Source organism: Protopterus annectens, chromosome 11.part0 (assembly GCF_019279795.1).
Source record: "Protopterus annectens isolate FY-2018-M chromosome 11.part0, PAN1.0, whole genome shotgun sequence".
NCBI classification, from domain to species: Eukaryota; Metazoa; Chordata; order Ceratodontiformes; family Protopteridae; genus Protopterus; species Protopterus annectens.
This window is the reverse complement of record NC_056745.1, coordinates 176,635,360-176,651,037: the sequence shown is the minus strand read 5'-3', so window position 1 is coordinate 176,651,037 and position 15,678 is coordinate 176,635,360. Positions and strand designations below refer to the sequence as shown.

General features: G+C 43.6%; 1 protein-coding gene across 3 annotated transcripts in view; it reads right to left on the bottom strand.

Moving 5' to 3' along the window:
• TSPAN11 (tetraspanin 11) overlaps nt 1-15,678 on the bottom strand; it is a 1,665,259-nt gene that overhangs the window by 1,302,844 nt on the left and 346,737 nt on the right. The window lies entirely within an intron of this gene.

The window sequence follows — 15,678 nt, the reverse complement described above, 5'->3', positions numbered from 1 at the left end:
TGCAACAACTACTCATGCCCAAAAACACTCGCCCAATGATTCATTGAAGTTATAAACTGTAATGCGATGGAACAACTGGTCACCACTCCCACAAGAGGGAACAACATATTGGACCTGGTCATCACCAACATGGGGACTCTATGTTCCACACCAGAGGTAAACCCCTCATTGGTAAGATCAGACCATTAACAAATTTCCATGGACATCCATATCCCATCCCCACCCCCAGCCAAGGAAATCACTGTATAGAATTTCTCAAATGCCAACTTTGCACTTCTCAAGACTGAGGTGGAATCCTTCAAAGCCCACAGGCCAGAGGATAACAGGCCAATCCGCAGAATCCTTTACAAATGCATTGTATGAGCACCTGCAGGAATGCATGGATATTGCTATCCCAAATAAAATGAAGCCTCACTCCTCCAAAAACAGGAGACCTGTTTGGTGGACCCCGACCATAAATAATCTATACAACAGAAGGAGGAAGCTACTACATGACAGAGCAAAATCCCAAAAATGGAAGCCATCTCTGATCAGTATTAGCAAGAAACTTCAATACCTCATAAAATCATCAAAGGCCAGTTTCCAAAGGGAAATTGCCTTAGACACTACAGATAATCACAAGTCCTTCTTTAGTTATGTCCATAATATGGGTGGAAACTCCCAGACATGCTCTGAATTGTTGCATAATGGTACAAAATATACAGAAACTACAGACAGCCAACATCCTGGCAGACAGATTCAGCACAAAGCTCTCCCCCCTTCACCCACAAAGGAACAAATGCCTATCCCAACTGAATGTAACCTCCCTGACATCACAGATGCACAGGTGAAAGCTGCCCTCGCCAAAGCAGAAAACACAGCAGCTATGGGACCGGATGGTATCCCAGGGTGTGTCTTACACAAGCTCCAAGAAGAAATGAACCCTCACATTAAGTCACTGTTCAAACTTAGCCTTACTACAGGACATGTACCTGAATAATGGCATACAGCTACAGTGGTTCCACTCCACAAAGGTGGTGCCACAACAGACCCTGGGAACTATCGCCCCATAAGCCTGACTAGTCTGGTCTGTACAGCTATGGAGCATATTATCATGGAACTCATAAACAAAGACATTGGGAGCCTCCAGACACTGGACCCTACCCAATTTGGCTTTGTTAAGGGCAGATCTTGCCTCTTAAATCTAGTTGATTTCTTTGAAACAGTTACGAAAGCTATGGATGACGGCAAGGTAGTCCACACAGCCTACATGGACCTTGCAAAAACATTCAACACAATACCCCACTCGGATATCATACATAAGCTTAACAGCTTAAATATCAACCCCTATATCACAAGATGGGTTGCAAACTGGCTGGATAGAACCCACATTGTCAGAATCGCAGGTGCCATGTCCAAATACAAACCAGTTATAAGTGGCATCCCACAGGGCTCAGTTCTGGGACCTCTCTGGTTCGGTATATACTTCTCTGAGGTTCAGGCTAACATGGAGGCATTATGGCTGACAAGGTTCGCAGATTACTGCAAACTGGGGGCCATAATCGACTCTCCAGCTAACACAAGAATCCTCCAGAAGGGTCTCACAGAGATGGATGTCTGCTGCCAGAGCCACAAGCTCGAGCTACATGCTATAAAGTGCATAGTCATCCCCTTTGTGAAAAACAAGGTGCACACAAATTACCACATAAGTGGTAATCCATTAAGTACAGACGTAGTAACTTGAGATTTGTGGACCAATGTAGATAGTAATCTCTCCTTTGATAAACACATTGCCAAAATAGTTACAAACACCTTCTATATATGCCACCTTATCATGAACAGGTTTGCATCTACATCAAGTGAGATCATTGTGCCCCTCTACTCATCAGTCATCAGCACCATACTTGATTACAATGGCCCTTTTGGGATGTACCTTACCCGACACCTGCAGCACCTGGAGAGACCCAAAAGTACCTCTCCAAGAGGGTCATGGGCTACAAACAGATGTCATATGCAGCTCACCTAAGGAAACTCCAGCTCTACTCAGTTGCTTACCACCTACTCAGAGGCAATCTATGCCTGACATACAAAGTCATGTCAAAGCCCGAATTAATGGACATGCTCCACCTCAAAAATCCAAGTCCCTTAGAGATACATGCTCCAGGGACTTAAACCTCAGCACAGGAATAAAAAGGACATGCTGGAGGGACAGATTCATTTCCCAGAGGCTCCCCTCACTCTGGAATAGAATCCCAATTCATATTAGAAATAGCCCCTCACTGACCCTCTTCAAGCCAAATCTGGACACATGGATGGGAAATCGCAAATTCACCCCTGGGATCTCTTCTGTGTCCCTGCTAGACAGAGGCACAGTAGCCTAAATGTACATGGGCTATCTTGTGTGACCTACCATTCACTGGCACAGTGTAGTACTCTGACAGGGCTGCAAAAGCCAAACACACTCTGGCTAGGCTTGTACATACCCTAGGGCAGATAGCCTACTATCAACCTCTGAACCTATGCTTCTGTTCAGGATGCACAATATTTACTGCTGATACTGTTTGCAGGTCTTTATCGTCTTTGATTTCCCAGTTTCTATGAACAACTTAGGTATCTGTGGAACATGTTTGATCATGACAGGGTTCCACTATATTATATAAGTGTCTGTTGTCATGTAACTGTGTGCACAGGGCGGATTGCTGGATAGTGAGAGGTTCCTGGGTTAACACATGCAACTGCCAGATGTGTGGCCCACTGCTGTAGTCAGACATGGCCTAAGTTTGTGAGCATGCCCAGTTCAGGCTTTCCATGTTTTGTTGCTGACATATGTCTCACTTATCCAAATGTGTGAGCATGCCCAGTGTGACCTTTCAGTATGTTGCAATCTGAAGTCCACTACATTTGTGGATGTGTGTGAACATGACCGATATTAACATTTATACTGTGTGTGTTGGAAGTCAAGTTCTGTTCTTATTGCAGGACTCACCTTTGTGTCATAACTCAACAGGGATTATGCTGTGCCTGCAGGGTTTCCATGAGATACTTTGCATAGACTTATCAACATTCCTTCATACTGGCTGAACAGTGCAATGCTGTCATGGTTTAGTGGTTCAGTACTTTAACTATGGTGCACAGTATCCTGGGTTTGAGGCCCATCACTGCTTTATATTTCCATACTGAGCAGACCAGACTGCTTAAGGGGCAGTTAAGCAAATATGAGCATGTTGGCTTTTATTCTGCTATGCCCTACTTAGACCAGGCTTGTCCGACATTGCTGTATATTCACCAACTTTGCTGGACATTGCCCAGTATTACTCGACACTGACCACAGTTGTACTAGTTGGTGTGTGTATTCTGTTTGCATTTACTTCATGGTGGTAAATGCTGTTTAGCACTACCTTAAATTGCTTGACACATGGCAATCATGCCTCAGGTGGTGCTGCAGGGCTGCCTATGTCGGATGCACATAGTGCACTCCCTGTACATGTTTGAAGCAGATAGTGTCAACTTAGGCATCCCTTTTGCTATATGTGCGGGTCAGAGAGAGGTATCATTTCCAGGGCTCCTACTGAGCCAGCGTATGTAATATGCATTGCCTCTTTGCCAAGGCCAAAGCATACTGGGCATGCCTCCTTCTGTCTACTGGGGCAGGCTCAGGTTGTTCCTCCTCCGAGTCACGCTCTGCCTGTGATGACCTTGGCAATGGTGGGGGGCTGTTTGGGCCAGGCCTATGCTGGTCCTGCTGCAGATGTTTTCGCAGGATCATATTATGTAGCATAGCACATACCATGACAATTTGGGTACATGTAGTTGGAGTGTGTGCAAGGCTCCACTAGATGTGTCCAGGCACCGGAACCGTGACTTGAGTAGCCCAAACACACGCTCAATTACATTTCGTGTTTGTGCGTGTGCCTCATTATGGCGTTCATGTTCAGGTGTGTGTGCGTTTCTGATGGGTGTCATCAGCCACGGCTCCAGTGCATAGCCAGCATCCCCCACTAGGTGACCATGTGGGATGTCCCCATTGGCAAATGTCTGGTACAGCTGTGTCAGATGCCAGATATGGGAATCATGGTAGCTTCCAGGGCAGCCAGCACACACATTCAGTATTATGCCCTGGGCATCACACACAACCTGGCAGTTGATGGAGGGGAAGCCTTTGCAGTTGAAGTACACCCTACCCCGCTCACCGGCTGGTGCTTTGATGCATATGTGCGTGCAGTCTATTGCACCCACTACCTCAGGGTATTCCGCTATTTGCTGGAAGAGATGCATATTGCTGGCCAATACCTCACGGGAATTGGGGAAATATACATGATCACTGACATGTGCTGACATGGCATCCAGAAACTGGTGCAGTACCCTGGATGCTGATGCCTGTGATATCCCCATCATATCACCAGTTGGTCTCTGGAAGGTACATGTTGCTAGTATTCGTAGGCCAACACATACCTTGGTTTCCAGTGGAATGGGTTCCCCTCTGTTGGTTCTGTGTGTGAGGCGTGGCCTGCACAGCTCAATAATTTGCTGCATGAGGTCTCTGTCCACTCTATAGGGCTCCACTATCTCCAGCTCATGTAGCCCCTGGTAGGTTACCCTGGGCCTGTACACTCTTCTCCGCCTCCTCACTGGGGGTTGGTTGGCAGTATTCCCATTGTCACCACCCTCAGCATGTTGCATATGTCGATTTATGACAGCAATGGCAGCCCCTAACATTTCTTTGTTTCAGTTAAGCCTTTTTAGTATTCACTTCTCTTAGCTTACTGCAGTGCTGCAGTGTCTCTGAGCAATACATGGTGAAAAGTTGTTTGCAGAGTTTTAAGTGCTGGGCTGGGCTGGGCTGGTTTACTGCCTGTGTAATTGCCTGATTCTGATTATTTCCACCTGCTAGCTCTTCTGACTCTCCCTAGTTAACTTCCTACTGTTTGTTGTGCTTCCTTTTCCCTTTCCATTTCCTCAGGGGGCAGCACCGCGCACACTAGCGCAGATGCGCGTACACGTGCTAACATGCGCGCACACAGGCTTAGATGGACTTACACCAGCTAATTCCTGCCTAAACACACGCACACGAGTGCAGAGGCGCTTACAAGACTTTAAACTGCCTTATACATGTTTACTCTGGCTTAGACATGCACACTGACGCTTCCACGCGCGCACACTGTCTTACTCGGGTTTACAGGCGTGCACACGTGCGCATACACGTTGCAAGCATTTTTCAAGAAACTTTGGTAATACCCACAGTGTGCACCTTCTATTTCTTGACTTTAGCTAGGATACCTGATGACACACCTCTTCCAGTGATGAGCAACTGACAGCTAACACATGACACTCTGCTCCAATGAGATTATCTTCTTTCATACATACCCCATCCTGATGTCACCTATATCCTACTCTGTTACTCCCCTTATCCTAGTCTTACACTCCACTGGCTGTACTCATTTGCTATATAGACTTGGGATTCACTATCCTTACCCTCATTTGCATAGGATTGCCTACTAATGCTTGGTTACATCTCTTAGACTGGGTTCCCCCCTTAGCAACCCCTACTTGGTAGCCATGTTGTCTTCAGCCTGCCATTACCTTGCATTGTACAATACAAATCCCCATAAAATCCACATTTGTGGGTTTTAATTTTTATTTTTCTGTTTTTTTGAGCGCAGCCCATTTGCGCGATGCTGCGCTACGCTTAAACATGGAAAATCGGGAAAAAAAATTAAATTACTTTTTTTTCATTTTGCATCGGGTAACATTGCCAATGGCCATATATTTGGCCATTGGCATGCTTCCTCTACTGGATGCAACCTTTATTTGAAGCTGTCATGGCTCCGTTTTGCTATTTGCAGAACGGTACTCAGTTGTCAACTGAGTACATTTCTGCAGATAGCACTACTCTTACTCAGACAGGTTCGGGTTTCCTGGATCACAAATCTACCTCATTTGCATGCCTTTCAGCTGCAATTGAGGTAATTTGCATGTCCCGGCCCTGTCCGTGTAAGAGCCATTTTAGGAGCTGTCTTACACGCCCCTACAGGCTGTTCCTGGATCGCTCGTCGGACATGATGGCTGCATGGAGTCTTACTCTACTCTTAGACTCCGTGCAAGCCATTGTGAATCCGACCCACCATTGATCTTCCAGAGTTGATTTTCTGGATAGGCAGCCTACTATCTTAATCAGAAACATCTGAAAACTCAGGCTGCAACCAGAATTTGCAGTACCCCCCCAACTTGCTAAGGAACTCCCTGATTTAGCTACAAGTTAAAGATAAAAGAGCAAAACAGGGATTACAACCTGCAAATAGACCAACAGATTGAAAAAGAACAAGCAAAGATTAGAATAAAATCTGCAAACTCTTGATATTTTACTTGCTGGCTTGTTAACAGTCTGTCTGAACCATGATCCTCGCTAACAGTAAAAACTGTCAAGCTTATTTCAGGACAGATTGTAACCTGACTGTGCTCTTTATTTAACACTGCAGCATACACAGTTATTTGGTCAGCTGATGCCATGCTTTTGGTACTGAGGCAGGAGGTGTCCTAGTGATCCCCTTGTTTGGTTAGCACTGCACAGATTATGGAAATGATCTGTTCAGTTTCTTTTTATTTCATGCTGTTACCAGAAGTCTGGACTTGGTCAGTCTTATTTAGCTGTAATGCTACATATGCTTGGGTCCATTAAGTACTGATAGTATTAATATCTTAAAATTGGTGACTTTTTTCACATTTACACCCTAGCTCTAAACACAATATAAATTAGCCCTAGCTCCTACCTGTCTCCTCTTCCATGTGGTCCCCTGAATTTGCCCTACAGAATTAGTGGCCTTGCTCACAATCCCCTACCCTCCATTTACACAGCTGCTATATCATCACTATGGCTGGTCCTGTAAAAGACTAAACAAAACTCTTCCTGGAAACAGAACTTTAATATTCCACTGTTGCAAGCTTGTTAAAGAAGCAATAAGTTACAGTAGGCAGACAGACTACACGTAACAGAGACAGAGAGAGCAGAAGTTGTGCTTCTTGAAAGAAATACAACATAAAAATGACAGAAAACAACCTGTGAATGTGGAAGTGACCGGTACAGTTTGTTTCCATCACAGTTACCGCATGTCCAGTCTTAGGTCTATCTTATTTACCTAAGCACGGCATACCTGGGTCAGTTAAGTGCTGCTAACATCAACAGTTTAAGACCAATGGCCTTTTTTCATACTTAAATAACCAGTTATTCCTACTAGTTTGTTAATCAACAGGCTGCCATACTATGACTGTATTCAGAGTTCCGTGATCCAATTATCTTTGTGCAGAGATACCATAAGTCAGAACTCAGTCTGTCTTCTTATCAACGATCACAAAGCTGCTGCCCTTTTTCAGATTTATAGTAACCAGTCAGCAGAGAGGTTGGCCCACCCCCTGGTCTAATAGTCTGTAAATTCCTGGAAAATGTATTGACATTGTATTCAGTCTGCTTATTCTTTCACAATGTCCACTGAACATGCCCTGGAAAATTACCTTGATCTAGTGCCTGACTACTTCTCAAATGTCCAGAAGTTTGCAGAACGTCCAGATTTTTGCCTCATATTTCTGCTCTGGTCTTCATAAAATGTGTGGTTTCCTGGCAAATCATTGAGGATTGAAGTCTCTAAATAATGACAGGCATTTGAGTTTCAGAATCCATATGTTTCAGAAAATAACATGTTAATGGAAAACCTGTTTTTCTGACAACTCTCTAAATTTATAAAAGCAATTTTTAAAATCTGTAGTTGATTTTTAGATTTGAATAGTCCGGAATTCTTATACTAAGAGGCTAAGAGAATATGCCTGACATCCTCACAACCTATCTTCCATTTAATCCTCTGATTATCTAATGTCTCATTAGAGTAACTCTTGCTGGAACTGGAACTCCCCCCCCCAACTCAGCTACAATAAACTTGCTGAAGAAAGTACAGTTGCGTACACTTACCATAAATGTAGATGTTCGAGTGTATTCACTGTTGCAGTCATCACCAATGGGTTATCCCTGCTGTGGTAGCCCTCGGCCAGCCCGGATACCAGAGTTAATGTTTTTCTGCATAGGCCACTGTCGCTTATTGACTGACATCAAGTCATCATTGCTATAAAGCAAGGCAGTCGATGCCATTACATCAGTTTTTCTTGCCATAACTAGTCAGAAGCCCAAGGAAATATGGTAAAGTGGTCCTGGTGGCTAAAAGCCACTATAAGAAGCTTATGTCTCCCTAAGGAAAGAGGATATAAGGGGGGAGGAGGGAGGGAAACCAGGACTGCAACAGTGAATACACTCAAACATCTACATTTATGGTAAGTGTACACAACTGTACTATGTTCTTTATGTTTCACTGTTGCAGTCATCACCTGTAGGAGGATTCAAGCTGAGGAGAGGGGTGGTAGGATTAGTAGAAGACCTAGGCATGGGTCAGCATGCCCTGCAGAACTGCAGAGGCAAGCCCTGCCATGGCCTTAGAGTAAAGAGGTAAGTGGTAATGCTTTGTGAAGGTATGGACAGAAGTCCAGGTGGCAGCTTCCAAGATGTCCCTGGTGAGAACTCCTCTGAGGAATGCTGTGGAAGTGGAGGCTGCCCTAGTGGAATGGGTACAAATAGATTTAAGGGGTGGTTTCCCATGTAATCTGTAGCCAAAATGGATACAGTGTGATATCCATTTGGAAATGGTTTGCTTGGAAATGGGCTTCCCCTCTGCCCCTGGGGCAGTTGGCCTGTTTTTCTGAAGGGTTTAGTATGGTCCAGGTAGTATCTGTGCTGGCTGTGCATGTCTAGTGAGTGCAGAATTCTTTCTATCCTGTTTTGAGGGTTAGGAAAAAAGGTGGGTAGATGTATGGCCTGGTTGAGAGTTACATTAGATACCACCTTGGGCATAAAGGAGGGGTTAGTCCTCAGGGAGACCCTGTCTGCATGGAAAACAATGAAGGCCTCAATGGCCATCAGTGCCTGAAGTTCTGAAACCCTTCTGGCTGAGGTGACATCTAGTAGGAAAGCAGTCTTCCAGGAGAGGTATCTCAGTTCTGCTGAAGCAGGAGGTTTGAAGGGCGCTAAGGTTAGTTTTTCAAAAACATAATTCAGGTATCAGGCTGGCGTGGGTGGCCTTCTGGGAGGTCTGATATCAGAAGCCCCTCTGAGGCATTGTTTAATCAAAGGATGTGAGAACAGGGGCTGATCTGTATTGAAATGATCTTAAATGGCTGAGGCATGGATTTTAATAGAAGAGAAGGAGAGGTCACTATTGAGCAACTCCGCCAGGTAGTCCAGGATAAGAGGGATGGAAGGTTGTGAGGAATTTCTCCCTCTGGACTGGCTCCAGGAGCAGAATCTTTTCCATTGCCCTGCATTAGATTTTCTGGTGCTGGGCCTTCTGGCCTCTTTGATAATGTCTAGGACCTGTTTGCTTAACAGGGTCCCCCTGTTTGACTTTAGAGTATTAGCCATGCTGAAAGTTTGAGAGACTGCATGTCTGGGTGCTGCATTTCCCCTCCACCTGAGTCAAGAGGTCTGAGATCAGGGGAAGCTGCCTGGGAGGCTGTAATGTCAGGCTGCACAGTAAGGGGTGCCAATGCTGTCTGGGCCAATCTGGAGCAATGAGGATGGTCTTTGATCTCTTCTCCCTTATCTTGGTCAGTACCTTGGGAATAAGAGGCAGAGGAGGGAAAGCATATACAAAGAGGGAGTTCCAGGGGAAGGTCAAGGCATCCAATTTCCACTCTAGGAGGTGACACTCCCTGGTACAGAATTTTTTAAGCTGGTGGTTGAAGTGCGAAGCAAAGAGATCCACCTCCGGAGTTCCCCACTACTGAGTGACTTGCAAAAAGATTTTTCTGTGAAGCTGCTATTTGTGGGGGTCCAGTAAGTTTCTGGTTAAGTGGTCTGCCAGGGTGTTGTTGATCCCTGGTAGGTATTGGGCTATTAAGTCTAATCCCAAGGAGGAGGCTGCCAGCCAGAGGCTCATGGCTAGCCTGCACAGAGGGTAAGATTGGGTCCCTCCCTGTTTGCTGATGTACCACATTACTGTGGTGTTGTCTGTTTTGATAAGGAGAACCCCTGGCCTGAGATGGGGTTTGAAGGATGTCACAGCCTTTTGTACTGTCATCATTTCCTTCTGAGTGAAGTATAAAGGAAGGTGCTGGGCATCCCAAAGACCTTGGGTACACCTGCCTGCTAGGTGAGCACCCCAAGCAATGTCTGAGGCATTGGTGGTGATGGTCTGCCTGGTTGGGCAGAGGATGAAGGGAAGACCCTTATTCTTGGCACAGGCCCCTGCCCACCAGAGAAACTCGGCCCTTATACAGGGGATCAGAGGGAGAGAGGTCTCTAGATGCTGAGAGTGCTGACACCAAAGGTTCTTTAGATACCACTGAAGTTTTCTCATGTGAAGCCTGGACAGAGGAATTAGGAGGATGCAAGATGCCATGTACCGCAAGGCTTGCAGGAACTTCATCACAATGAAGTGATTTCTGGAAGCCACCCGAGTAAAGTAGAGAGGCAAGAAGCTCTGATTTTCTGGGGATAGGAAGGCCATTTGGGATACTGTGTCCAGCAGTGCTCCCAAGAAAATGATCTTTCTGGAGGGTGTTTGCTTTAATTTCTTCTCATTGATGGTGAACCCTAAGGAGGTTTGGAGGGTTTTGACAAAGAGGAGGTACTGGAGCAGCTTTTCTTTGCACCCTGCCTGAATGAGGCAGTTATCCAGATAAGGCTAAATCTTTACAGTTGTATGTCTACAAAATGCTATGGCTGGGGCTAAGCATTTGGTAAATACCCTGGGAGCAGTAGATAAGCCAAAGGGTAGTGCAGAGAACTGAAAGTGTTGCAAACCTGCTCTAAAGTGCAGGAATTTCCCACAGGATTCCCTTATTGGGATGTGGAGGTAGGCATCTTTTAGGTCTAGGATCACTAACCAGGCATTTTTTACCAGCATAGGCAGCAGCTGCTGCAAAGTTAGCATTTGAATTTGGGGACGACCAGGGAGGTGTTCAGAAAGGGTTCCATTCTTGGACCACTTCTCTTCTCTTTATTCATTAATGATCTCCATATAGCAATTCCTCAAATGACCTGCATTCAATATGCAGATGACTCCACCTTTATTTGCTCAGCTTCCTCTCCAACTGAACTTTCTTCCCTTACTCAAAACATCTTCAACACGGTAGAAACGTGGTTTACCAAACGTTACCTCCTACTTAATGCCAAAAAAACTAAACTCCTCTTTACTCCCACTACTAGGTCCTCCCCCTTAGACTTCACAATCTCTTCAAATAATGCCACTGTCATCTCACCTGACTCTAATACCAAACTTTTAGGAATAACCATTGACAATAATCTCTCTTTTGATCAACATATTAACAACACCATTAAAATAGTCAACAGAAAAATAGGATCCTTATATAGAATTAAGTATTTCTTAACCACATCAGCTAGAGCCAAGATCGCTCATTCCCATCTAATCTCAACTCTTCTGTATGCCTCACCTATTTTTACAAACCATAAGCAAACTAACTTTAACAAACTAGCAACTTCCTACAATAATATTGCCAGATTCGCTACTGGAAATCCCTTTAGAACTCACCACTGTTCTAACCTGATGCAACTAGACTGGCTGGAATTTCAAAACCATCTGTTAATCCCCCAACTCACTATTGCCCACAAAATACTGTACCAACCCAATAATACCCCTATACTCTCAAAACTCTTAATCCCATATAATAATCTCAACTCCCTTCGCTCTTCTAGTAATCTCATTGCCAGTTTAACAAAGTCTAATAACACAGCTGGTGACTCTCTATTTACTAATATAGCAGGAAGGAACTGGAATCTGCTACCTAGTGATATAACACTAACTACATCATTGCCACTCTTCAAACAAAAGCTCAAAAATCACCTCCAAAGTCACTGGCTATGTCCTTGTAGTAAACCTGACTAATCAACACCTATATCCTGTTTTTCTCCTCTTCTACCTTCTTCCTAACATTTAATAATTAGTCTTGTAACTAAGACTATCACTGAACCAAACTATATTCAATGTATTGCTTAAATCCCTCAATTCTGATGTAAATTATTGTACTTAACTCTTACTAGAGTGCATCTATTTCACCTTTTTAAGAAAGATTATGTTCTATGTTAACTTTCTGAAGTGTCTTTGATCTCTGAAATGTTATACTGTATCATATGGTTTTTAATCCTTTTTTTTACCATGTAATGATATTTTTTGTATACGTTTTTGTTTTTGTTTGTATTTGTGTGGAGCTTTTCTCCCCGGGCCTCTACTGAAAATGGATATATATCCAGCTAGACTAGCCCGGTTAACAAATGTAAAATAAATAAATAGATCCAGGATGGGGTGCCAAGTGCCCACTTTTCTGGGAACAAGGAATAGTCTGGAATAAAAGCCTTTGCCTGTTTGATCTGATGGGACAGGCTCTACTGCCTCTTGGGATATGAGAGTTGGCTTGTTTCAATGCCTCTGGCCACTGATTTGGAGGCAAGTTTGGGTACCCTCTATGAATTTGGAGTTCATTGAAAGAGAATTTGTATCCCTGAAAAATGATCTTTAAGACCCCTTGGTCTTTTGTAACAGAAAGCCAATTTTCTTTGCAGAGGGAGAGCCTTCCTCCTACCTTTTGGTGAGAGAAAGGAGAGCAGGTGGGGAGAGGGAGTCATTGAGAGTTTTTACCATAGAGGGATGGCTTAGAACTCCCTGCCTTTGGGGTGGAAGTGGTCCACTGTTTGGTTCTCTGCTGTCCCTGGGATAGGGGCCTGGGTGGTCTGTTCCTGCAGGGCTTACTTTGTTCCTGTCTGCTAGGTGCAGGAAAGGACCAGTGCTTAGAGGGAAAATTTCTGCTGAACCTAGGAGGTTGTATCTGAAAGAAATCTTTTACTGTCTGCATAGATTTTGCTTTGTCTTTCATCTTTTTAAGCACCTCTTCTGCTTTTACTCCAAACAAGCAGTCCTTATCCAAGGGTGCATCAATTTAGTCTTGACATGATCAGGGAGAAGTTGTTCCTTCAACCATGCAGGTCTCCTAAAGACAGATCCTGACACTGCTGCACTAGGTCATCATATCCACAGTGCAATGAGTGTTTGGCCTCTTGACAAGTAGAGTGCAGTAAATCTGCTAACTCTTTCGAACTGGCACAGTCAGGAAAGTTTGAAGTTTTAAAGAAGTTAAAACAAAAGTGTTTATACTACTTTTTGTGGAATAAAATCTTTTAAATCATGGCTTAGTGCATAGACTTTCTTCCCAGTTGCCTTGGAGTTTTGTTATATCCTTGTCAGAAGGAATAGGATTCTTAGCAGAACTAGCCTTAGCTTCTTTAGGTCCCTGTGTAATGACCTCAAGGTCTGCAGCAGGATTTCTGTACAGGTATTTCTGAGAATCAGGTACTCTGTAATACCAGTCAGGTTTACTGGGAGCAGGTGGGAGGGCATCAGGGGCTAAGCTGGATTCATGGAAATCATTGTCCACCACTTCTAAGATAGGGGGGATGGGCAAGGGTCTGTGCTGGGGCAGGTTAGAAACTCTCTTAGTCTTTTCTTAGACTGAGGGAATTCCTGGGATTCCCAGTGGAAATGTTCCCTGAGGATGTGAAGGTGTGAAGCAATGCTGCTGAATGTATGATTTGAATGCAACCTGCCTTCCAGTACAGTAAAGACAGCCAATTTTATTGCAGGATGGGTCATCTTAAGTTTATTATACGGAGATTTTTTTTAGATTTAAAATGGACTGGTCACTTATTAAATGCTGTTCCCTCTGTGTACTAGTTCATCACCTTCTTAGGTTCTTCAGAATGCTGGTTTATTTTCCTTATCTGAGATCTGAGTAGACTTTGCTGTTTGTTGTGTTCTCCACTAAATTGACTTAGATTATTGTAGTTAGGCTGAGCTGTTTTTCTGAATGAAAAGTCCTGTAGTCCATCCACCCTCATACTTTTTAGTAAATAGCTATGATACGTTTACTGAATACTACTAGTGCACTCTGCTATTTTTTTGCATACTTTTATAAGGAAAATAGTTATAACAGCATTATTTTGTGACTGTGTCTTGTTTCTGTACTTGAATCTTAATCCCTTCCTAAGGTTTGCTGCTCAAACCAAACAGTGCTCTGAATTTTATACTACTGTGTCTAGAGCACCTTGATCAACTACTCTTGAAGATTACTGCTGTGGAGACAGGTGTGACAATATGGCTGTACTAATGGTCTTCTTGTTTCAGTAACACAGTTTAGCCTGCTGTCCTGGCAGTATATCACTTATGGAAAGGATACTTTCAGCTTGTTTTTTTCCAGACACAATTATAACTGTCCCCATGCTTAGATAAATATGGCTGCCATCATTAAGTAACACCATCACAAAATCATATCCCATATCAAGCAATTTGAATATTTAGTATTCTCTGGCTCTGTCAACCCACTTATACCTAAACATCGCCCCACTCTTCCTCCTTGCTCTGACAGGCTGTAGTCAGACACAAAAATGCTGGGAGCTTTTGTTTGATCACTGCTGCTTTGCTAGGCTAGATTCAAGCTACTGTTATTAAGAACATTCCTTTACTTCCATTAGGATGCACATGAAGCTGCTGGCTTGAACAAAGCAAAGTTTTATTTATAATTACACGCACAGATATACGTGCATATATGTATGTGTGTGTATGTGTCTGTGTGCGTGTGCATGTGCGTGTCTGTGTGTGTGTGTGTGTGTGTGTGTGTGTGTGTGTGTGTGTGTGTGTGTGTGTGTGTGTGTGTGTGTGTGTGTGTGTGTGTGTGTGTGTGTGTGTGTGTGTGTTTTACAACTAGTTAGTTTTCCTCCTGTTGGTTAGCTTGGCAGGATTAGCATCACTGACCTCAGATCTCTCTCAACACATCCAGCTGATCCATTCTTCCTAGGCCCACTGCAAATTGGGCAAACACCAGAACTGTGCCTTCTGTCCCTTTGTTGGGTGTGTCTCGTCTTCCAGAATACATGATTCATGGCTAATGAATACCATTATTATGGAAAGAGGAACCAGTATGCAGGAGTCATAGTAAAACTAACAACAGACTTCACTTGGATTAGGTCCTACACCCCCTTCTGTTTAATGTGCTGAGACATAGCAGGGCGCCATGTTTAAGAAACTGTTGAATTAGTTGGTACCTTTATTTACTTATTTGAGTGTGACTTGTCAAAATAGTTTGGGAGTATGCTTGAGACTGTACAAGCATATGGATCAGTGCTAATTTTTGAGTTAAATGAACATCTCCTATATTACGGGGTAAAAAAGAATATGGTGGGTCCTGGTAAAGAAGCAATAGTAAGGTTGACCATGTTTTGGAGAATATGAAGTACTTGATATGATTTGTTAATTTTCTGTAGGATACGAATTGCTCACTATTATAAATTATTATGTAGCAAGGAGTGCAATGTCGCAGCAATGTGTAAGATATTTATCAACTTATTCAGAATATTTCATGAAATTATTCGATGGTGATTTCATTTTTTGTCAAAATAAATTAGTTATGCCCCTATTCTTTTCCATTAAATGCCACAGGATCTTTTACTACCACTCAAGCTATCACTTAGTCAGGCATATACAATTTGCTGTCTATCAATTTAAGGACCTTCATAGATTCTCACATGACCTGTGCAGACATACACACTTGTTTTAGACATAGGGGATCATGCTAGAAAATGAAGCTGAAATAAAAACT